Source organism: Triturus cristatus, chromosome 1_2 (assembly GCF_964204655.1).
Source record: "Triturus cristatus chromosome 1_2, aTriCri1.1, whole genome shotgun sequence".
In the NCBI taxonomy this organism is placed as follows: Eukaryota; Metazoa; Chordata; class Amphibia; order Caudata; family Salamandridae; genus Triturus; species Triturus cristatus.
Window position 1 is genome coordinate 40,801,766 of NC_140580.1, and position 24,118 is coordinate 40,825,883.

Below are 24,118 nucleotides of genomic sequence, written 5' to 3' on the forward strand. Positions count from 1 at the left end.
AAGCACATGCTGAGGACTTAGAGAACCGCTCCTGGTGGAACAATGTCAGGATACGGGCGGTCCCTTGGAAGGGGGAAGGAAACAACCTTCGAGAATATGTTAGTGCGCTCTTTCAACAGGTTCTGGGAGAAGAGGGGATCTCAGACATCCAACTGGACCGGGTCCATCGTGTGGGCCTCCCTCGAGGGGGTAAAGCGCCTCCCCCTGAAATTTTAGTGTGCATCCATGATTTTCAATTAAAGGAACGCATTCTCCGGAAGGCACGCGAGGCCCAGCCTATCCAATTTCATGGCCACCAGCCGGCTCTCTTTCAAGATCTAGCGGCTTCTACCCTCGTTAAACGGCGGGCGTTCAAACCTATCACCAGGCACCTATGAGAAAATAATATTCCCTACTCTTGGGGCCACCCATTTCGCCTGATCTTTAAATACCACGGTAAATTGTTACAGCTCAGGTCGCTGGAGGAGGCCATGGGCATCCTTGGTCTCGAATAAGCTACCCTCTCGGGTGACGCAGAGAGGCGCAATCTGCAGCGACCACGCACGGCCGCTGGTTGGCAGCCGGTGGGTAGGTCACCGCCCATCCAAAAACCGGACCAGGCCACATGAGATAAAGAGAAAGAAGCGGTACTTTCCTCTCTGGCACAGGCTACTGATCACCCTATCTCCCCGTAATGCTGTTCACTGCTGGCACCGAAGTGGACTCATGGAGGGGTGTCGGAGGGGCAGACGATGAGGTCCGGATTCCTGATTCAACGGAGCTGTGGCGATCTCATCTTGCACTCTCCTTGGAATGGACATCGGGCATTGTTTCGACCCCGTAGATCTTGATTACTGTGACGAAGTTTGGTCAAGTGTTGTTCCTTTACCTTTTTCTCATCCGTATGGTATTCTTTTGGGGTTTTTGGGGTGGCGGTTTGTTTGGGCTAGGATTTGGTTCTCCCCCCGGTGAGCTTTCTATTCACCTGCCCTCAACTTTGTACAAAGGGCTTGGCCCCCCGACTGACCTGACCACGCCATGGTTACCTCATGGCTTCCATGCTCATGCTAGCCGACCTTCTCTTCTCCTACAGCACTTAAAATAGTTAGTTTTAACGCACAGGGCCTTAACAACCCCGTCAAGCGGAAGGTGGTCCTCTCTCTCCTTGAGCACTCTGGTGGGGATGTTTGCCTTCTTCAAGAAACCCATTTGCTTCATAGTGATACACATCGCATGCACCACAACCACTTTCCTACGCAATTCTGGTCATCTGGGAACAGCAAACGGGGAGGGGTGGCCATTCTCCTATCTCGGTGCTTCCGGGGCAGGGTCTTGGGTACCAGTACGGAAATCAAGGGCCGCCTTCTGGCACTACATCTTAGCTTGGGGACACTCACATTTCACGGTAGCCTCCATTTACTCTCCAAATGAGCGACCAGAGAAATTTCTCTTAGACTCCTGCGCTGACGTTTTACACTCCCCGGATCCAATAGTAGTGGTGGGGGGTGACCTTTACATAGTCATGGACGCTGAGAAGGACCGCTCGGGCTCCCGAACGGGTGGGACTCGGGCCATATCGATAGGGGGTAGCGACTGGCTACGTGATGCAGGGATTCGCGACGCCTGGTGTTGTCTGCATGCCGACGACCATGACTTTTCATACTACTCGGCGGCCCACAAAACGTACGCATGCCTGGACCATTTTCTGGTTACTCCTGCAGCTTGGGCCTGTGTTGCCAACTCCACCATTGAGGCCCGATCCCTGTCTGACCATGCAGACATCACCTTGTTTATGCATTTCCCCCCTGCGCGACTCCAGCACACCTCCCACTGGCGCTTGCGAGACTCCTTACTCCGACAACCGGCCGTGGTGGATGACCGACAGTTAATGATGTGGGGCTTTCACCTCTCTCCTCGGTATGGGAAGCACTTAAATTAGTCGCGAGGGGGACACTGATTGCCAAAGCATCCTTCGACAACAAAAGTAGGCAGTCCAGGCGTGCGGACCTGGAGGCTCGGGTCAGAGAATTGGAAGCCATACACAAACGTACCGGTGCACCCAGAATATGGCGGCAGTTGGAGACGGAAAGTCTACAGCTTCGGAGGCTGGACTTGGACCGGGCCGAGCATGCAGTTGTTTGCCTCAAACATACATACTTTGTGGGCTCCAATCGTGGGGGGCGGATGCTCGCACATTGCTTACGTAGTCAACAGGTTGCTCAGAGCGTTAAGGCAATTCGAGGGGAGAGCAGATCGGAGCATACGGACGATGGGGGTATATTGTCGGCTTTCCGCTCCTTTTACCAAAATTTGTATACTGCAGATCATTCTCTATCGTCCGACCCCACTGACTATTTGAAGGAGGCGGTGGTTACTCCTCTCCCCAGGATGAGGCAGAGGCACTGGAGGCTCCGATACGTGTGGAGGAGGTCATATCTGTTATAGCTCGCTTGAAGACCGTGAAGGCCCCGGGCCCCGATGGCTTTAGTGCTCTCTTTTATAAGACTTTCTGCGCTGAACTCACTCCGTTGCTCACACGCCTATTCCACTCATTTGCGGACACCGGGTCCCTCACAGCCACAATGCTGCAGGCCTCTATCTCTGTGATCCCCAAACCGGGGAAGGACCCGGAGCTTTGTGGCTCCTACCGCCCAATGTCGCTCCTTAATATTGACCCTAAATTATTCTCAAGCATTCTGGCTTTCCGCTTGAACATGCACATGCCTGGCCTGATTGACCCAGATCAGGCGGGCTTCATTTACGGTAGACAGTGTGGGGTCAACACCAAACTAATCTATCACATCATTGACAAGGTGCAGAGGTCCAAAGAGGAAGCCCTTTTACTTGTGGTCGATGCGGAAAAGGCTTTCGACCGAGTCCACTGGCCGTACTTATTTGCTACCCTTGAGCGGTTTGGACTGGGGCCCCGATTTCGCAAGTGGATAGCGAGCATCTATAGCTCCCCCACGGCGGCTGTACCGGTCAACGGTCTGCTTTCCGATAGCTTCACAGTGGGGAGTGACACTCGGCAGGGCTGTCCCCTCTCCCCTCTACTCTTCGCTCTCTACATGGAGCCCTTCGCCCAGCGGCTCAGGGATAACCCAGAGGCACAGGGAGTTCCCTTTGGCCTGACCCGTCATCTCATCAGCCTTTACGCTGCTGATGTTATCTTTTCGATAGCCCACCCCGTGGCCTCCCTGCCGGCTATTGTGGAAGACATGCAGGCCTTCAGTCAGGTCTCTGGCTTCAAAATTAATATGCAAATATCCAAGGTGCTCAATCTCACTACCGCCCAATCCACGGTTGATGCCCTACAGGCTAATTTTGCTTTCAATTGGGAGCCCGACGGCATCGCATATCTTGGCTTGACATTGTATCAAAGCCTCGCGCAGACGGCAGTGGTGAATTATGTGGCCTTTCTCGCTCGCATTCGGGCCGACCTGACCCGTTGGCGGCGCTTACCCATGTCATGGTTTGGCAGGCTGTCCACTGTTAAAATAAATGTCCTCCCGCGAGCACTGTATCTGTTCCAAACGCTTCCACTGGAGCCCCCTCCACAGGTCCTTTCTCAGATTCAGACTGCAATTGAGCGCTTTGTCTGGGGACAGATTTCACCTCGTCTGCAGAAGACCTTACTGCAGCGCTCTAAGAAGGAAGGCGGCCTGCCTTCCCCCTGGCATGAGCGCGGGAGCTGCGGTGCGCTGGACGGAGGGCAATTGTAAGCGCTTAGGACACCTGTTCGACATATAGGGTCTCCTTCCCTTCAAAGAACTCCAGGAGGGACACGGCCTTCCTAGCTCTGATCTCTTCCTCCACTCCCAGATGACACACTGGATCTCGGGGTCTACGACACGCCCATTCGCACTCAGACCGATGAGTATGGAGCGACTCTATTTTTTTTTTTTTTAAACAGACTTTATTAGGTCACAGAACAAAATGCAGTCAATCCCCGCCCCCAATACTCCGCCCTCCAGCCAAATCAGGACGTAGTGCAGTGACCTCCCCACCACACTGACCACAACTGTACAACATTCACCCCAACAGTATCTGTGCTACAAGGTAGTGCATCCACAGGAGTAATCCACAGTGAGTGTGCGATAAAGCCAAAATACCCCCCGCCCCATCTCCCAGCAACCCCCCTAACAAACCCCCCCACTCTACCCACCCACCCAAGCATGTCGCCAGTATCTATCAGAATTACATGTACATCAAAGCCTCACCCACCACTCGTCGGATCCGCCTCCCAGCAATCCCAACAATGGAGCGACTCTCTATGGCCACTTTAGGGACCTCTGCGGCCTATGCCAAGACCTGGGCTCCATTTATTAAAATTCTCTCCACCGAAATTCGGGTACTGACGTGTCCCACCTACCTCCGGCTCTTGCAGCTGATCCCTGGCGATAACTCACATGCATCACCCCCGTTGACGTCTCGCCACATTTTTGATTCCTCAGCAGTAGGTAGGCCACATTAGCTTAATCGTCAACAGGTCAACTCCTTCCCCTTTTTCCTTGCTATTGCTCAACGGTGAGGTGGGTGGGGGTGGGTTTGGATGTTCACAGGTTTCTTTTGGTTTGTTTTTTTCTGGTAATGGCACCACTTTGCAGTGTCAATTTGTCTCAGGCCCCCGGCTCTCATCGCCGGTATACGATGCGCAATCATGATCTCATGCATACTCCTATGTTGGACTTGCGCCTGTTGCCACTTTTCTTTTTGCATTCTCACGCGGCCAGCCTTCTGGTTTGTAGGCGACTTGCTGTGTTAATCATTAGTCAGTATGTTTTCCATGGCTACTTTGCTGCGATGATTGGATGAACTTTTTGCCGGCCCGCTGGTTTTGTAGGCGCCTATGTCCTAACTCATTTAGCTCTGTGCTCTGCCAATAAAAATTGATTTAATACTAAAAAGATAGAGTTCTTTAACACACACTAGATACAATAAATTATTTAGAGATGAACTATAATAAAAAAAAGAGAACTCCGTAGCTCCTTTCCTGCTGGAGTTCAAAAAGGATTTATAGTGTTAGAGGCAGAGGCGTAACAAACAGGGGGGGGCAGTCTTCAGTTTGTGAAAGGGGGCCCCTCAGCTCTTCGGTAGAGAGCTGTGAGAGAGAGGCTTGCTCTAAAGCAGCTGCACTCTGCAGCCTGCCCTGAGCTCCTCTTGCTGACCCAGGACTGAAGAGAAACAAAGTAACAAGTTACATTGTTTCTCTTCAGTCAGAGCAAGGAGCCAGCCCCGGAAAAAGAATGGGGGTGGGGCCCTCAATGGGGGTGGGGGCCCTCGGAGAGAGCATTCCCCACAGGGCACTGCTCAGGACACTGACAAGGGTGGGAGTGGGGGCCTCAGAGAGAGCATTCCCCAGAGGGCACAACCTCTGAGAAGGGAGGAGGCAACACAGAGCTGACAGGGCCAGGAGAAGGATTGCAGCTCGAGGAACAGGATCTGCTGGGACGCATTGGAAGGTAAACAAGCATTTGCAATATATGGTTTTGAATATATGCATTTGCATATATTCAAGTCATATATGGTTTGGATTGGAATTGTTTGTTGTGGAATTGTGTTGTGTGGATTGGATCTGTGTAGTGAAATAATGTGGCACGGTGTGCAGTGTAATTATGTGGATAGTAATTGTGTGGTATTGAGTGTACTGTAATTATGTGGGGTGGGATTGTGTGTCATGGAGTGGGCTTGTGTGTCTTCGAAAGAGATTATCTGGTATGGTATTTTGTGTTGTGGAGTGGTATGCAGTGGAGTTTACTTATGTGGTGTGCTGTTAAATATTGTAGCATGATGTGGAATTTTGTGGTGTAGATTGGATGTATGTGTTGTGTTGTGTAATTGTGTTGTAGGTTTGAATTATGTAGTTTGTTGTTGAATTATGTAGTCTGGAATGGAAATGTGTAGAGTTCAATTTTTGTGACGTGTAAGTGTGCGCTGTTGAGTGAAAATTATGTTGAGTGGTATTATGAGGCATGGTGTGAAGTGTAGTTATGTGGAATGTTGCTACGTGGCATAGACTGGATTTATGTGGAGTTTATTTATGCAATGTGGAGTAGAACATAATTATGTGGAGGTAAATTATGTGGTGCTGAGTGATATTATGTGGAGTGTAATTTTGTTGTGTGATGAATTGTGTGGGGGTGAATTGTGGAATTGTGTGACGTGTGGAATTATGTGGCATGGTGTGGTGTATAATTGAAGAGAGTGGAATTATGCAGCATGTTGCAGTGTTGTATTTTGTGGAGGATAATTATGTGTTTTGGAGTGGAGATAAATATGTTGTGTGAAGTATAATTATATAGGTTGAAGTGGAATTATGTGTAGTTTAATTGTGTTGTGTGGAGTGTAATTATGTGGTTTGGAGTGGTATTAAGTTGTGTGGAATGTTATTATGTGATGTGGAATTATGTGGTATGGAGTGAAGTGGAAATATGTGTGTTTTAATTTTTAGGATTGTAATTATGTGGTATGGAATGTTGTAGGGTTAAATTATTTATAGTTGAATTGTGTGGCATGGATTTATGAGATGTTCAAATGTGCTGTGTGTAGTAGACTTAGCATAGCTGCCAAGGTTTCAGATTGCGATGATTGACATTTTCATAATTTCAGTGTAATTATGAATGACATTTCAACGACCATGAGTGACACTTTCTCGTGAGCAAAATCAACGAATGAAGAGAAGGGAAACATATAAATATTAGAAATTACGCCCATTTGAGCAACTAGAAACTCTAAGGAAGTCACCGAACTAAAGTGCGCTAACAGCAGGCTACTGAAAACTGAGCAGAGTCAGACTGTGTGAATGTCACCCATTATTACAGTTAAATTATGAAAACGTCACACTTCCAATCTGAAACCTTGGCATCTATGAGTGAATCAGTGTGAAAATGTGCTCTAATTGAGGTGTATTCCTCTGCACCCTCATGGTGACCAGCCTGCCAGGTGTCTTTGCAAACTTGCAAGCTCCAAGCAGTTTTCCATCAGCTACATGTTAATGTAACTCTACAAAATAAATGCATAGGATGTTCTCTGCATAAATCAGAGGTTTACCTGTGCAGGTTACACTTACTCCAGCACTTTAAAAGTGGCAGTTCATTCCAGTTCCAATCAGGCCTCCCGTAATGTCTGGTTACTCTGCGTAGAAATGCTGCAAAGCTTTTTTTAAATGCTAATCTGTGGTCAGATTAAACCTTCCAAAAAGAGATGCTTTCATCTATGAGTAATCAGTCCATTTCTGGTATGCTAAAATCACAGTAAGACCCTGTGACTTACCCTCTAGTGCCTCCTCAGTGATCTTCTGTCTGAGGTAGGGTGTAATTGGGATCTGACATGTTTTAGGACTATGTGGTCTAGACTGCCCTGGTCTGCAGAGTTTCGTCTATTTAGCCAGGAGTGTGAGGAGGGGAGATCCGAGCCTGAAGCAGTATGTGCAGTGGTGCCTCTGATGCTACCAGACTAGAGTTAGGATACAGCTCCCTGCGCCACGGTAGACACCTAGACCCTCGGTGCAGTCGGCTTGTCTGCAGAGCAAGGTCTGTAGGTGCATTATTACACCACCTGCTGAACGGAGGGGGACCTCAGGCCTCTTCTGTGTGTGTGTAAATTGGGCCATGCGGGCCTGCGACCAGCAGGCAGAGGCCCGAATTTGAGAGGCTGGATGAGGCAAAATAGTAGACTGCTTGAGCATGCCTCTCGATGGACTTTTGTTAAAAGAGGAGCATTAAGGACCGCGGGAGGGTCAACAGGCGTTGGATGGCTGCGAGGTGACTGACCACAGTAACAGGTGGAACCACGAGAGATGACTGGAGGCGCTAACCCTCTGAGGAGCAATAATTCATGGCAGTAAGGGGAGGGGAAGTTATGTCTATGCACTCCGAGAGGATATTGTGCGGTATCAATACAATGTCACCTGGGTACAGTAACGCTTTCGGAAACCGTTGTCACTCATTTAGCAGTTACTCAATGTAACACCCCTAATCAGTGCAGCTATATATCTATCTTGGATCTGAAGAAATCAACGCTCTGACACAGGTAAGAGTTACCAATACACCTAGGTCACAGGAGTTACGGGACCTTCACAATTAACATTTTTGTTTTTCATTCCAGAATGTCTGCTGCTGCTAAAGTAGCTATTACCGCCATGTGAACGTTTTGAAGAAAACAAGTAGGAATCAGCCTGGAAACAGACTCCCACATGTTATTCCTTTAATACTTACTCATCGTTATTTCCGTTCCCCCAACAACAAAACAGCAATGAAATTGGTCACTTCAGCGCTGTGGTGTCATTGTGTTGGAATCTTAGATCCTGGCTCCGCCAAGCAGAGCGGCCGTTTTTGCACATCGCTCCCCGCAGAGAGGTGGAGCTTATCCCGGGTCTCATCACCCACTCCAGAGCTCCAGTGCCCTTCTCAAGCCTCTAGCTCCCGTCAGGAACCAGTCCTTGCAGATGTCGCACTCGAAGCGGCTGACATCGAAGGGCTGCTGGTGCATGGCGCATGCCTGCGACAAATCCTCGTGAGACCTAACTTTGTGGACACACTACAGAAATATGGCAAAATATTGTGGGCATAGGAAAGGGACATTCATTACAGGACTCCCACACAGGCAGCTGTACTGCATAACGAAATTTATCGCATCGCGTTTCGGAGACAGGGGAAGCACCAGAAAACAGACGGTGGCCACATGGAAATAATACTACACCAGCATTAATTAGCAGCACTGGTACCCTAAGGAGGTGCGATGCCTGTTATGCGTGATTTTGCATTTCAGTGCGGTGATGCGGATCACACAGATGCATGGTACTTGGCAGGGCTGAATTAGGTGGCGTGGATTTGGACAAGCCGTGCACGCTAAGTCTTTTATGTCATGGGGTATAAAGTGGATGTTTGTCTATTTTTCTTTGTAAAAATAATATGACTGCTTCTTTACCTTCCGGTACATTTCTGAACAATTTGTTAAGCTAAATTGTATTGTTGAGTTGTGTGTGCATGCAGGGAAGAACAAGTGTCTGGCAGACATGCAAAAAATCATCCTACGTCTCAGTATTAACATCCACACTTCTAAACAGTAATTCCAATCCTAGAATGAGTTACCTGTTTGCTTTACAACGACAATTAGTAAAACAAGTAAGTGCTTCGCAAGCCTGTATAAGTAGCAAAGGTTTTAAAGGGACTTTTTTTCGTGCAAGGTATTGCTTTTCCCAGTTCACGGAAGGGATACAAAACATCTCCAGATAATGATAGGGTTGTCAGGATGGTGCGATAGCAGAATATTGATACATGTGGATCTGGTGAGGACTGCGGGCAGCAAGTGCTTGATATACTATTTGCATAAGAAAATACTACACATTTTTTTCAATAGCCTCCATTAATTATTAGCAAGGAAGGGGGAAGAGAAGCATTCACCGAAAGCATTCAGTTAGTCTTACGGAGACAAAGAATGCTGCGGTCTGTGGTAGATGCCGCCCAGAAGTCATAGGTATATGTATCAGGAGTTGTCATTGAAAGGAAGTGGAAATGCGCTTTAGATGTTACCGGTATTGATGGCCACTATGCGGTTGCAGACTTCGCTGGGCTGACAATGGGTGGGGAAATGCTATGTTGTCACTATAGGTTTAATTACATGAATTGCGCATTCTCTCTGGTATTTGTCCTTGGGGTACTTGCTGACTGATGCTACACATGGGATCAGGTTTGCCTTTGACAGGAGGTATGGTTTAGTGGGGTACATTGTGTAAATTAATGTTGGCATGAGGAAACAAAAATCGGACCCTTTGTACATTTAATATTATTGTGTGCATCATGCAGAGGATAAAAAGTAGCAGGAACTGCTTTAATGCCGTAGAGGCTAGCAGGAAGAACTGTTTTGGGGTGGTCAGTTGAAGAGATTGTTTAACATGTTTTAAACTACTACAGTGGCATTGGGGAGGACAGCAGCTGAAAGGCTCTTTCTTTACTAGTAGGCAGTGGTTAGATGGGGATCACCCATCAGTCTTTCTGTCGGTGGTGGACAGGGGAGCAGTGGGCAGCGGTCACAGGTTCGCAGTGACATCTGAGGGATGGTTTTAAAGGCGGGCGGAAAAGCATAACTGCGGGTTTCCTAGGGGTGAGAGTAGAGTGTACTGAATGCATTAGTAACAGACACGAAGGCAGGGGTCTGTGTTTGGAGGTGGTTAAATGAGTAGTCTTCTCTTGAAGGTGGGCCATCAAGTAGGAGGATGTGTATGGTGTTCGGGCTGGAAGCAGTGTTATGTAACTTTGCTGGAGGGCGCAGCAGCAGTTTTTACTGATATATGTAAATCGCCCAATGAAAGGGTGGATGTGACCAATCAAGGAACCAGAATCTCTTTTTTTTTGGCTGGGGTGAGCCCCTGCAGTATGGCGGGTCGTTGGTCTGAGAGCTCTTGACTGATGCAGACATTGGGGGGCCCCCTCCATGTACTTTACAGGGAATGGACTTTCAGGTGGAACATCGGCCTGGAGTGGACCACGCCAATGCAGACGGTCTCTCAAGGTATTTCCGCCTTAGTGATGAGAACTCCCAAGGGGTTGGGTAGCTCTCCCCACTTTCAGCTGGGGGGGACGCGTGTTAGACCTGTCAGCCCTTTGGGTGGTCCCTCCTCATCATTATTTATTTTGTCCCACTTTTGCCTCAAACCCTATTTGAATTTTTCCTTTTTGGGAACCACCAGACTTTTTCGTGTTGCTGCAGATTCAGGGAGCCATTTTAGCTACCCCTGAAACTTCTGTCTGAGGGCCTGGAGCACAAAATGGTGGCCACCTGTGACATCACCAGCATCCACTGGAACCTACTAGAACCTTCCAGAACATTCCAGAACCCTGTGACCGTTGGAGGCGGTTTAGAATGTTGGGAAGCTAAGACAGAGAGTTGGCAGTTGGAGCTGGCAGTTGGCACCTGACTGGTGAAGAGTGAGCAGCAGAAACTTGAAGGAGGAAGGAGTGAGGCAGCAGGGGTGGAAACTTGTGCCTGGAGTGGGGTCCATAAACCCACCCTTGAAACTAGTCCCTACTGACTGAGCCCAGCCTGGAGCCCTGTGTGGGAAGAAGCAAGAAAAACCATCTTAAGGACCTGGACAGCAGGAACAGGCCTTAGAAGTCAAGGAAGCAAGTACCTGACCTGTTTATTGGTTTCCCTGGAGCCGGACGTCGAGTAGCCTGGAGACCTGGAGCCTGAGGTGGAGAAGCGGCGCTGACTGGAAAAGCAGACGTCGTACCCAGAGCCGCCAGAGATCGTGAGAGGGCGCCGACGGAGGACGTGAGGTGTACCAGAGGTCGAGGAGGAAGTCACCCAAGGTCGAGTGAGCGGTGTCGACGGGGGAGTGAAGTCCGCCCTCCGGAGTCGCCGGAGACCGAGGTGAAGTGTACCGGAGGTCGGGAGTGAGGATTGCACTCCGGAGTCGCCGGAACCTGAGAGAATCGTGCCGGAGGTCGGGAGTGGAGGTCGCACTCCGGAGTCGCCGGAAACCTGAGGAAAGGAGCACCGGAGGTCGGGAGTGAGGATCGCACTCCGGAGTCGCCGGAAGTCGACATCGAGCCAAGGCCGGCCGACGTCATCGAAGCTGAGGTCGCCATCGGACCGGAGCCGCCCGAAGTCGACATCGAGTAAAGACCGCCCGACGCAATCAAATCGGAGGTCGAGATCGAGCCGAGGCCGCCGACATCGAACCGGAGCCGCCTACCGGCGCCGTCAGGAACTGACATTGTGCCGAGGCCGCCGACGTCGAACCGGATCCGCCTCACGGCGTCGACACGACTCCAGCGGCGTCGGAACATCAGAAAAAGGGCAGTAAGTGGAATAGAGGGCGCCAAAGGCCCTGTGGAATCCTAAGAGACTACTCTAGGGGTTAGAGAGGTGCTGGAACCAGCTGGACTGTGCCAGGGGTGAGCTGGGACTAATCTAGAGGGGTTGTGTGGAGTGAGAGAGCCAGGTCTCTGGTATTCCCCCCTTGATCTACCTCAGTTTAGGCCTCAGCCTTGTCCAAGCCAGGGAGTAGACACCCTCAAGCCTTCCACATCCCCACAAGCTGTGCCTGGGCCAAATCAGCCCTTAGGAATACAAATGTGATCTGATTCTATGAGTGTCACTGTCAGCTTTTAATTATTTATTAGGGGCACTGTATTTATTGTATTTAACCTATTTATTGCTTCACTGTATTTATTGGTCCACAGTATTTATTGATGCACAATATTTATTGGTTTACAGTATTTATTGCCTCAGAATATTTAATTGCCTGTATGTATTGCACTTATATTTATGCCTTCATTATTTATGATCACCCCTATTTATTGAATCATTAAGCCAGTATTTATTTGACCTGCACTATTTAAAAAGTTTGTATATTGTGATTGTTATTTATTTATCTAATCAGCAACTAAGAGAAAAAGAAGATAAAGAAAGATATTTTCATAATTTTTACGGTGTAGAGTCGTTTTTGGAACGGATGCACGCATGGTTATTGTATGGGTATGTCGTATGCTTAGCACGGAGCCTGATTCCTGACCACTCGAGCCAAGCTACCACTGTATGTCCTGGAAAGACCCCGTTACCACCAACCCTTTCCGGTGTGGGAGTGGGGTATTTCCAACATAATTGGTGTTCAGTGGTGGGATAGAGCTGTGCCTACGTATACTCAACAATAACTGTGGGTAGTCCATAGGCCTACACCGGGAGTTTTCTCAAAGCGGCCTTCCTAATTGTGGGTTTTTGTTTTTTCCAAATTTACTCTGGTGGTGGGAGGAGGTATTATTAAAGGTACCCCCCTGCATTGTTACTGCAAATAACTGTCCTCTGACCTGAGTGGGCAAGATGGAGTTTGTACTGGAGAATTTAGAAACGTACACTGTGGCCCAACTCAGGGAGTTTTGCCAGCGGGAGGGGGTGTATTGTCCCCCAGGAGCAAAGAAGGGTGCACTCCAAACCAGCTTAAGGGCTTGGGGGGAGGCACGCCGAGAAAGCAAGGCTGAGGAGGAGGACAGGGAGAGAGAGCCCGATAGCGAGGGAGCTGGTTTGTACCAACCTGAGGTGGGGAACCTGTCAGCGGGGCCCAGGACACTTTCCAGGAAGGGCAGCAGTGCCTCTAGCGGTGGCTTGTCTGAAGTGGAGTTAACAGACCGGAGGGAGAAAAGACAGCTCACATGGGACTTAGCAAGGCTGGAGAAAGAGAAAGAGGAACAGAGGATGGCTCATGAGATAAGGCTGAAAGAGATAGATCTTCAGATCCTGAGAATCGGGGCACACCCTGTACCTAACGGTGGCAGCGAAGAACGAGAGTACACCAGGGAACCCAAACCCTACCTGCCAAAGGACATAGTAGCTAGCTATGGGGTGGGTGATGATATCGCCAAGTGGCTAGCGGCCTATGAGGTCTCCTTAAGGGCCCATGGGGTTCCAGAGAAGTACTGGGGAGGGGGATTGTACAAGTACATGCCTCCAGCTGGTAGGGATGCTTTATTGGCCCTCGAAGAGGATGAGCAGACCCACTACCCCACCATGAAACTGGCGCTCATAAGAAAGTTTGGACTAACACCCGAAAAGTACAGACAGAAGTTCAGGGGTAGTCACAAACTGGGCACACAGAATTGGGTGGACTTCCTGGACTATGCAAAGAAGGCACTAGAGGGTTGGATTCAGGGCAGTGAAGTGAGGAACTACGAGGGGTTGTTTGACCTAGTACTGAAGGAACACCTGCTTGAGAAATGTTTCCCTGAACTGCGGCAACACCTGGTGGATAGCAAGCTGACCAGTCCCCGGAAGCTTGCTGAGGAGGCGGACATTTGGGCTAGTACCCGGGTGTCCACAAGGGGGACTGGAGGGGATACTCAAAAGGCCGGACAGGGCGCCCCCCAGAAGAAAGAGGGAGGGGAAAAGAAAAAGGAGTTCTCCAAAGGCCCCCAAAATAACTTCCAAGGAAAGGGAACAGGATTCACCCCTAGGGCTAACCCACCCAGAAACCCTAATCCTGGCCAGAGTCAACAGCCAAGGGTTGTCCATTGCTACGAGTGCGGTGGCGTTGGACACTATAAAGGAGATCCGAAGTGTCTGAAACGACCACCCCCTCCCATTGGAGGAAAGACCCCCGGAGTAGCTAGTGTAGTGCTCGGGGAGGAGATGCCCTTAACTAAGGGAAGGGAGTGGGCGGGTGTCACTTTAGTGTCCCTGGGAGAACGGGAGATGGTTCCCAAGATCCAGGTGCCCGCAAATACCGCAAAGTATGGGCAGTGGGTCACCATCAACGGCCAAAGAGGGGAGGCTCTGAGAGACACAGGAGCCAGTATGACTATGGTGCGTAGCCAACTGGTGTCTCCAGAGCAGGTAATTCCCGATGTACTCCACCCAGCCGCGATGGCTGACGGCAGAACAGGCCACTATCCAGTGGCCGAGGTTCCCTTTGAATGGGGGGGGGTTGCAGGTTCACCTCGAGTTGCCGTAAGCCCTGCCGTGCCAGTCGATTGTCTGCTGGGGAATGACATGGAGCACAATGCTTGGAAGGAGGTGGAATACCGGACTCACACTGAGATGCTGGGTACACCTGACTGGGCCTGTGTTAGCACAAGGACCGCGACTACCCGAAGAGGGAGTTCATTTCGGCTGGAGCCTGGAACAAAGGCCCAGCCAGCTGCCAGTCAAGGGAAGAACCGAGGACAGGAGGAGCCTGCCTCGGCGTCCCCACCCCGTAGGACGGATAGGCCACCGGAGGTGGTGGACCAGGAGTCTGCGGTGGGGGACGTTACCAACCTGGAGGACCTACCCATCCCGGCCGAGTGGCACGTGGAGGGAGGCCCGTCCAGGGAGGAATTCTGCCAGGGCCAGAGGGAGTGCCCTACCCTTGAGGGGCTGAGGCGACAGGCCGAAGCCCAGGCAGCAGGGAACGTTGAAGGGAACTACAGTGTTTACTGGGAGGATGGCCTCCTCTACAGTGAACCCAAGGCACCCCTACACGGATCGTCACGAGCCTTGGTAGTCCCTCAACGTTATCGAGCCTTCCTTCTGGAGTTGGCTCACGAGATACCATTGGCAGGACACCTGGGGCAAGACAAGACCTTCGCCCGTCTTGTCCCACACTTTTATTGGCCTCAGATGAAAGTGTCGTCCGATACCTACTGCCGGACATGTGTGTCTTGCCAAGCCAGTGGGAAAACAGGGGTGAAGCTGAAAGCTCCCCTGGAACCACTTCCTGTCGTTAGCACCCCCTTTGAAAGGGTGGGCATCGACATTGTGGGTCCGTTAGATCCGCCAACATCAGCTGGTCACAGGTTTATCCTGGTTCTGGTGGATCATGCCACACGGTACCCAGAGACAATACCTCTGAGGACCATAACAGCACCTGTTGTGGCTAGGGCCCTGATGGGAATCTTTACCCGAGTGGGTTTTCCCAAGGAAGTTGTGTCCGACAGGGGGACCAACTTCATGTCAGCGTACATGCGGGCCATGTGGAAGAAGTGTGGAGTGACCTACCGGTTCACAACTCCTTACCACCCCCAGACCAATGGTCTGGTGGAGAGGTTTAACAAAACCTTGAAGGGCATGATCAGAAGTCTGCCTGAAAGCCTGCGGAGGAAATGGGACGTCCTCCTACCCTGTTTACTCTTTTCTTACAGGGAAGTGCCACAGAAGGGAGTGGGCTTCAGCCCCTTCGAGCTTCTGTATGGGCACCCTGTACGTGGACCTCTCAACCTGGTGAGAGACGGATGGGAAAGAACTCCCAGAAAGCTTCCCCAGGATGTGGTGAGCTACATGCTGGCCTTCCCGAGCCAAATGGCTAAGTTGTGGAAGCAAGCTTCTGACAACTTGGAAGCCAGCCAAGCAGTGATGAAGGCGTGGTATGACCACAATGCTCACCCGGTGGAGTTGGAGCCTGGCCAGAAGGTGTGGGTGATCGAACCAGGAGAGCTTAGCGCCCTCCAGGATCGCTGGTCAGGACCCTTTGAGGTGTTGGAGAAGAAGGGTAAGGCTACCTACTTGGTGGACCTGAAGACCCCTCGTCAGCCCCTACGGGTGCTGCACGCCAACCGCCTCAAACCCCACCACGAGAGGCCCGAAGTCATCTTGATGATGGTGACTGACGGAGCAGAGGACGCGGAAAGCGAGCCTCTCCCCGATTTGTTTGCGTCTCAAGAGAAGGATGGGTCGGTGGAGGGAGTGATTCTCTCCCCATCTCTAACTCCTGAACAGCAGGAGGACTGTCGCCAGGTCCTGGGGCAGTACTCTTCGTTGTTCTCCCTTGTCCCAGGTAGGACTCACCTGTGCGTCCATGACGTGGACACAGAAGACAGCCCACCTGTGAAGTCCAAGATCTACCGGATGTCAGACAAGGTGAAGGCCAGCATTCATAGTGAAGTCACTAAGATGCTGGAGCTAGGAGTGATTGAACCTTCTAGCAGCCCCTGGTCCAGTCCGGTGGTGTTAGTACCAAAAGCTGCACCACCGGGTGCCCAACCGGAACTGAGGTTCTGTGTGGACTACCGGGGACTGAATTCAGTGACCAAAACTGATGCTCATCCGATCCCTAGGGCGGATGAATTGATTGACCGGCTGGGAGCTGCCCAATATCTGAGTACCTTTGACCTTACTTCTGGGTACTGGCAGATCTCTTTGACTGATGGAGCAAGGGAAAGGTCAGCCTTCTCCACGCCCAATGGCCACTACCAGTTCTGTGTGATGCCCTTTGGGCTCAAGAACGCACCTGCCACGTTTCAGCGCCTGGTAAACCAGATCCTCACCGGAATGGAGAGTTTCTCTGCTGCTTATCTGGATGACATAGCCGTCTTCAGTAACAGCTGGGAGGATCACTTGCGTCACCTGCAAGCTGTTCTCCAGGCCCTGAGACAAGCTGGATTGACGATCAAGGCCAGCAAGTGCCAGATCGGGCAGGGGTCGGTAGTGTACCTTGGACACTTGGTGGGTAGGGGAGCGGTGCAACCCCTCCAGGCGAAGATCGAGGCCATCATGGCCTGGGAACCCCCCAAGACACAGACTGAGGTCCGAGCTTTTCTGGGCCTCACGGGATATTACCGCCGCTTCGTGAAGGGGTACGGTACCATCGTAGCCCCCCTCACGGAGCTCACGTCCAAGAAACAACCTCGACGGGTAGTCTGGACGGAGGCTTGTCAGCAGGCCTTTGTGAGATTGAAGAAAGCCATGTGCGAGGCCCCGGTCTTAAGGGCCCCAGACTTTTCCAAGGAGTTCATTGTCCAGACGGATGCATCAGAACATGGCATTGGGGCAGTGTTATCGCAACTCAATGAAGAGGGTCTGGATCAACCCGTGGTCTTCCTATCCCGGAGACTACTTCCCAGGGAACAGAAGTGGAGTGCAATAGAGCGTGAAGCCTTTGCAGTGGTATGGGCTCTGAAGAAGTTGCGGCCATACCTGTTTGGCTCGCACTTCCTGGTTCAGACCGACCACAGACCCCTTCGTTGGCTGATGCAAATGAAGGGGGAGAATCCCAAGTTGTTGAGGTGGTCTATTTCCCTACAGGGAATGGACTTTCAGGTGGAACATCGGCCTGGAGTGGACCACGCCAATGCAGACGGTCTCTCAAGGTATTTCCGCCTTAGTGATGAGAACTCCCAAGGGGTTGGGTAGCTCTCCCCACTTTCAGCTGGGGGGGACGCGTGTTAGACCTGTCAGCCCTTTGGGTGGTCCCTCCTCATCATTATTTATTTTGTCCCACTTTTGCCTCAAACCCTATTTGAATTTTTCCTTTTTGGGAACCACCAGACTTTTTCGTGTTGCTGCAGATTCAGGGAGCCATTTTAGCTACCCCTGAAACTTCTGTCTGAGGGCCTGGAGCACAAAATGGTGGCCACCTGTGACATCACCAGCATCCACTGGAACCTACTAGCACCTTCCAGAACATTCCAGAACCCTGTGACCGTTGGAGGCGGTTTAGAATGTTGGGAAGCTAAGACAGAGAGTTGGCAGTTGGAGCTGGCAGTTGGCACCTGACTGGTGAAGAGTGAGGAGCAGAAACTTGAAGGAGGAAGGAGTGAGGCAGCAGGGGTGGAAACTTGTGCCTGGAGTGGGGTCCATAAACCCACCCTTGAAACTAGTCCCTACTGACTGAGCCCAGCCTGGAGCCCTGTGTGGGAAGAAGCAAGAAAAACCATCTTAAGGACCTGGACAGCAGGAACAGGCCTTAGAAGTCAAGGAAGCAAGTACCTGACCTGTTTATTGGTTTCCCTGGAGCCGGACGTCGAGTATCCTGGAGACCTGGAGCCTGAGGTGGAGAAGCGGCGCTGACTGGAAAAGCAGACGTCGTACCCAGAGCCGCCAGAGATCGTGAGAGGGCGCCGACGGAGGACGTGAGGTGTACCAGAGGTCGAGGAGGAAGTCACCCAAGGTCGAGTGAGCGGTGTCGACGGGGGAGTGAAGTCCGCCCTCCGGAGTCGCCGGAGACCGAGGTGAAGTGTACCGGAGGTCGGGAGTGAGGATCGCACTCCGGAGTCGCCGGAACCTGAGAGAATCGTGCCGGAGGTCGGGAGTGGAGGTCGCACTCCGGAGTCGCCGGAAACCTGAGGAAAGGAGCACCGGAGGTCGGGAGTGAGGATCGCACTCCGGAGTCGCCGGAAGTCGACATCGAGCCAAGGCCGGCCGACGTCATCGAAGCTGAGGTCGCCATCGGACCGAAGCCGCCCGAAGTCGACATCGAGTAAAGACTGCCCGACGCAATCAAATCGGAGGTCGAGATCGAGCCGAGGCCGCCGACATCGAACCGGAGCCGCCTACCGGCGCCGTCAGGAACTGACATTGTGCCGAGGCCGCCGACGTCGAACCGGATCCGCCTCACGGCGTCGACACGACTCCAGCGGCGTCGGAACATCAGAAAAAGGGCAGTAAGTGGAATAGAGGGCGCCAAAGGCCCTGTGGAATCCTAAGAGACTACTCTAGGGGTTAGAGAGGTGCTGGAACCAGCTGGACTGTGCCAGGGGTGAGCTGGGACTAATCTAGAGGGGTTGTGTGGAGTGAGAGAGCCAGGTCTCTGGTATTCCCCCCTTGATCTACCTCAGTTTAGGCCTCAGCCTTGTCCAAGCCAGGGAGTAGACACCCTCAAGCCTTCCACATCCCCACAAGCTGTGCCTGGGCCAAATCAGCCCTTAGGAATACAAATGTGATCTGATTCTATGAGTGTCACTGTCAGCTTTTAATTATTTATTAGGGGCACTGTATTTATTGTATTTAACCTATTTATTGCTTCACTGTATTTATTGGTCCACAGTATTTATTGATGCACAATATTTATTGGTTTACAGTATTTATTGCCTCAGAATATTTAATTGCCTGTATGTATTGCACTTATATTTATGCCTTCATTATTTATGATCACCCCTATTTATTGAATCATTAAGCCAGTATTTATTTGACCTGCACTATTTAAAAAGTTTGTATATTGTGATTGTTATTTATTTATCTAATCAGCAACTAAGAGAAAAAGAAGATAAAGAAAGATATTTTCATAATTTTTACGGTGTAGAGTCGTTTTTGGAACGGATGCACGCATGGTTATTGTATGGGTATGTCGTATGCTTAGCACGGAGCCTGATTCCTGACCACTCGAGCCAAGCTACCACTGTATGTCTGGGAAGTACCCCGTTACCACCAACCCTTACCGGTGTGGGAGCGGAGTAAATTTCTAACATAATTGGTGTTCAGTGGTGGGATAGAGCTGTGCCTACGTATACTCAACAATAACTGTGGGTAGTCCATAGGCCTACACCGGGAGTTTTCTCAAAGCGGCCTTCCTAATTGTGGGTTTTTGTTTTTTCCAAATTTACTCTGGTGGTGGGAGGAGGTATTATTAAAGGTACCCCCCTGCATTGTTACTGCAAATAACTGTCCTCTGACCTGAGTGGGCAAGATGGAGTTTGTACTGGAGAATTTAGAAACGTACACTGTGGCCCAACTCAGGGAGTTTTGCCAGCGGGAGGGGGTGTATTGTCCCCCAGGAGCAAAGAAGGGTGCACTCCAAACCAGCTTAAGGGCTTGGGGGGAGGCACGCCGAGAAAGCAAGGCTGAGGAGGAGGACAGGGAGAGAGAGCCCGATAGCGAGGGAGCTGGTTTGTACCAACCTGAGGTGGGGAACCTGTCAGCGGGGCCCAGGACACTTTCCAGGAAGGGCAGCAGTGCCTCTAGCGGTGGCTTGTCTGAAGTGGAGTTAACAGACCGGAGGGAGAAAAGACAGCTCACATGGGACTTAGCAAGGCTGGAGAAAGAGAAAGAGGAACAGAGGATGGCTCATGAGATAAGGCTGAAAGAGATAGATCTTCAGATCCTGAGAATCGGGGCACACCCTGTACCTAACGGTGGCAGCGAAGAACGAGAGTACACCAGGGAACCCAAACCCTACCTGCCAAAGGACATAGTAGCTAGCTATGGGGTGGGTGATGATATCGCCAAGTGGCTAGCGGCCTATGAGGTCTCGTTAAGGGCCCATGGGGTTCCAGAGAAGTACTGGGGAGGGGGATTGTACAAGTACATGCCTCCAGCTGGTAGGGATGCTTTATTGGCCCTCGAAGAGGATGAGCAGACCCACTACCCCACCATGAAACTGGCGCTCATAAGAAAGTTTGGACTAACACCCGAAAAGTACAGACAGAAGTTCAGGGGTAGTCACAAACTGGGCACACAGAATTGGGTGGACTTCCTGGACTATGCAAAGAAGGCACTAGAGGGTTGGATTCAGGGCAGTGAAGTGAGGAACTACGAGGGGTTGTTTGACCTAGTACTGAAGGAACACCTGCTTGAGAAATGTTTCCCTGAACTGCGGCAACACCTGGTGGATAGCAAGCTGACCAGTCCCCGGAAGCTTGCTGAGGAGGCGGACATTTGGGCTAGTACCCGGGTGTCCACAAGGGGGACTGGAGGGGATACTCAAAAGGCCGGACAGGGCGTCCCCCAGAAGAAAGAGGGAGGGGAAAAGAAAAAGGAGTTCTCCAAAGGCCCCCAAAATAACTTCCAAGGAAAGGGAACAGGATTCACCCCTAGGGCTAACCCACCCAGAAACCCTAATCCTGGCCAGAGTCAGCAGCCAAGGGTTGTCCATTGCTACGAGTGCGGTGGCGTTGGACACTATAAAGGAGATCCGAAGTGTCTGAAACGACCACCCCCTCCCATTGGAGGAAAGACCCCCGGAGTAGCTAGTGTAGTGCTCGGGGAGGAGATGCCCTTAACTAAGGGAAGGGAGTGGGCGGGTGTCACTTTAGTGTCCCTGGGAGAACGGGAGATGGTTCCCAAGATCCAGGTGCCCGCAAATACCGCAAAGTATGGGCAGTGGGTCACCATCAACGGCCAAAGAGGGGAGGCTCTGAGAGACACAGGAGCCAGTATGACTATGGTGCGTAGCCAACTGGTGTCTCCAGAGCAGGTAATTCCCGATGTACTCCACCCAGCCGCGATGGCTGACGGCAGAACAGGCCACTATCCAGTGGCCGAGGTTCCCTTTGAATGGGGGGGGTTGCAGGTTCACTTCGAGTTGCCGTAAGCCCTGCCGTGCCAGTCGATTGTCTGCTGGGGAATGACATGGAGCACAATGCTTGGAAGGAGGTGGAATACCGGACTCACACTGAGATGCTGGGTACACCTGACTGGGCCTGTGTTAGCACAAGGACCGCGACTACCCGAAGAGGGAGTTCATTTCGGCTGGAGCCTGGAACAAAGGCCCAGCCAGCTGCCAGTCAAGGGAAGAACCGAGGACAGGAGGAGCCTGCCTCGGCGTCCCCACCCCGTAGGACGGATAGGCCACCGGAGGTGGTGGACCAGGAGTCTGCGGTGGGGGACGTTACCAACCTGGAGGACCTACCCATCCCGGCCGAGTGGCACGTGGAGGGAGGCCCGTCCAGGGAGGAATTCTGCCAGGGCCAGAGGGAGTGCCCTACCCTTGAGGGGCTGAGGCGACAGGCCGAAGCCCAGGCAGCAGGGAACGTTGAAGGGAACTACAGTGTTTACTGGGAGGATGGCCTCCTCTACAGTGAACCCAAGGCACCCCTACACGGATCGTCACGAGCCTTGGTAGTCCCTCAACGTTATCGAGCCTTCCTTCTGGAGTTGGCTCACGAGATACCATTGGCAGGACACCTGGGGCAAGACAAGACCTTCGCCCGTCTTGTCCCACACTTTTATTGGCCTCAGATGAAAGTGTCGTCCGATACCTACTGCCGGACATGTGTGTCTTGCCAAGCCAGTGGGAAAACAGGGGTGAAGCTGAAAGCTCCCCTGGAACCACTTCCTGTCGTTAGCACCCCCCTTTGAAAGGGTGGGCATCGACATTGTGGGTCCGTTAGATCCACCAACTACAGCTGGTCACAGGTTTATCCTGGTTCTGGTGGATCATGCCACACGGTACCCAGAGGCAATACCTCTGAGGACCATAACAGCACCTGTTGTGGCTAGGGCCCTGATGGGAATCTTTACCCGAGTGGGTTTTCCCAAGGAAGTTGTGTCCGACAGGGGGACCAACTTCATGTCAGCGTACATGCGGGCAATGTGGAAGGAGTGTGGAGTGACATACCGGTTCACCACTCCTTACCACCCCCAGACCAATGGTCTGGTGGAGAGGTTTAACAAAACCTTGAAAGGCATGATCAGAAGTCTGCCTGAAAGCCTGCGGAGGAAATGGGACGTCCTCCTACCCTGTTTACTTTTTTCCTACAGGGAAGTGCCACAGAAGGGAGTGGGCTTCAGCCCCTTCGAGCTTCTGTATGGGCACCCTGTACGTGGACCTCTCAACCTGGTGAGAGACGGATGGGAAAGAACTCCCAGAAAGCTTCCCCAGGATGTGGTGAGCTACATGCTGGCCTTCCGGAGCCAAATGGCTAAGTTGTGGAAGCAAGCTTCTGACAACTTGGAAGCCAGCCAAGCAGTGATGAAGGCGTGGTATGACCACAATGCTCACCCGGTGGAGTTGGAGCCTGGCCAGAAGGTGTGGGTGATCGAACCAGGAGAGCTTAGCGCCCTCCAGGATCGCTGGTCAGGACCCTTTGAGGTGTTGGAGAAGAAGGGTAAGGCTACCTACTTGGTGGACCTGAAGACCCCTCGTCAGCCCCTACGGGTGCTGCACGCCAACCGCCTCAAACCCCACCACGAGAGGCCCGAAGTCATCTTGATGATGGTGACTGACGGAGCAGAGGACGCGGAAAGCGAGCCTCTCCCCGATTTGTTTGCGTCTCAAGAGAAGGATGGGTCGGTGGAGGGAGTGATTCTCTCCCCATCTCTAACTCCTGAACAGCAGGAGGACTGTCGCCAGGTCCTGGGGCAGTACTCTTCGTTGTTCTCCCTTGTCCCGGGTAGGACTCACCTGTGCGTCCATGACGTGGACACAGGAGACAGCCCACCTGTGAAGTCCAAGATCTACCGGATGTCAGACAAGGTGAAGGCCAGCATTAACAGTGAAGTCACTAAGATGCTGGAGCTAGGAGTGATCGAACCTTCTAGCAGCCCCTGGTCCAGTCCGGTGGTACTAGTACCAAAAGCTGCACCACCGGGTGCCCAACCGGAACTGAGGTTCTGTGTGGACTACCGGGGACTGAATTCAGTGACCAAAACTGATGCTCATCCGATCCCTAGGGCGGATGAATTGATTGACCGGCTGGGAGCTGCCCAATATCTGAGTACCTTTGACCTTACTTCTGGGTACTGGCAGATCTCTTTGACTGATGGAGCAAGGGAAAGGTCAGCCTTCTCCACGCCCAATGGCCACTACCAGTTCTGTGTGATGCCCTTTGGGCTCAAGAACGCACCTGCCACGTTTCAGCGCCTGGTAAACCAGATCCTCACCGGAATGGAGAGTTTCTCTGCTGCTTATCTGGATGACATAGCCGTCTTCAGTAACAGCTGGGAGGATCACTTGCGTCACCTGCAAGCTGTTCTCCAGGCCCTGAGACAAGCTGGATTGACGATCAAGGCCAGCAAGTGCCAGATCGGGCAGGGGTCGGTAGTGTACCTTGGACACTTGGTGGGTAGGGGAGCGGTGCAACCCCTCCAGGCGAAGATCGAGGCCATCATGGCCTGGGAACCCCCCAAGACACAGACTGAGGTCCGAGCTTTTCTGGGCCTCACGGGATATTACCGCCGCTTCGTGAAGGGGTACGGTACCATCGTAGCCCCCCTCACGGAGCTCACGTCC

General features: G+C 51.8%; 1 pseudogene; it reads left to right on the plus strand.

Annotated features, from left to right (window-relative positions):
• The first annotated feature begins 2,561 nt into the window (after window positions 1–2,561).
• Window positions 2,562–24,118, plus strand: part of LOC146866706 (fish-egg lectin-like) — a 166,826-nt pseudogene continuing 145,269 nt past the window's right edge.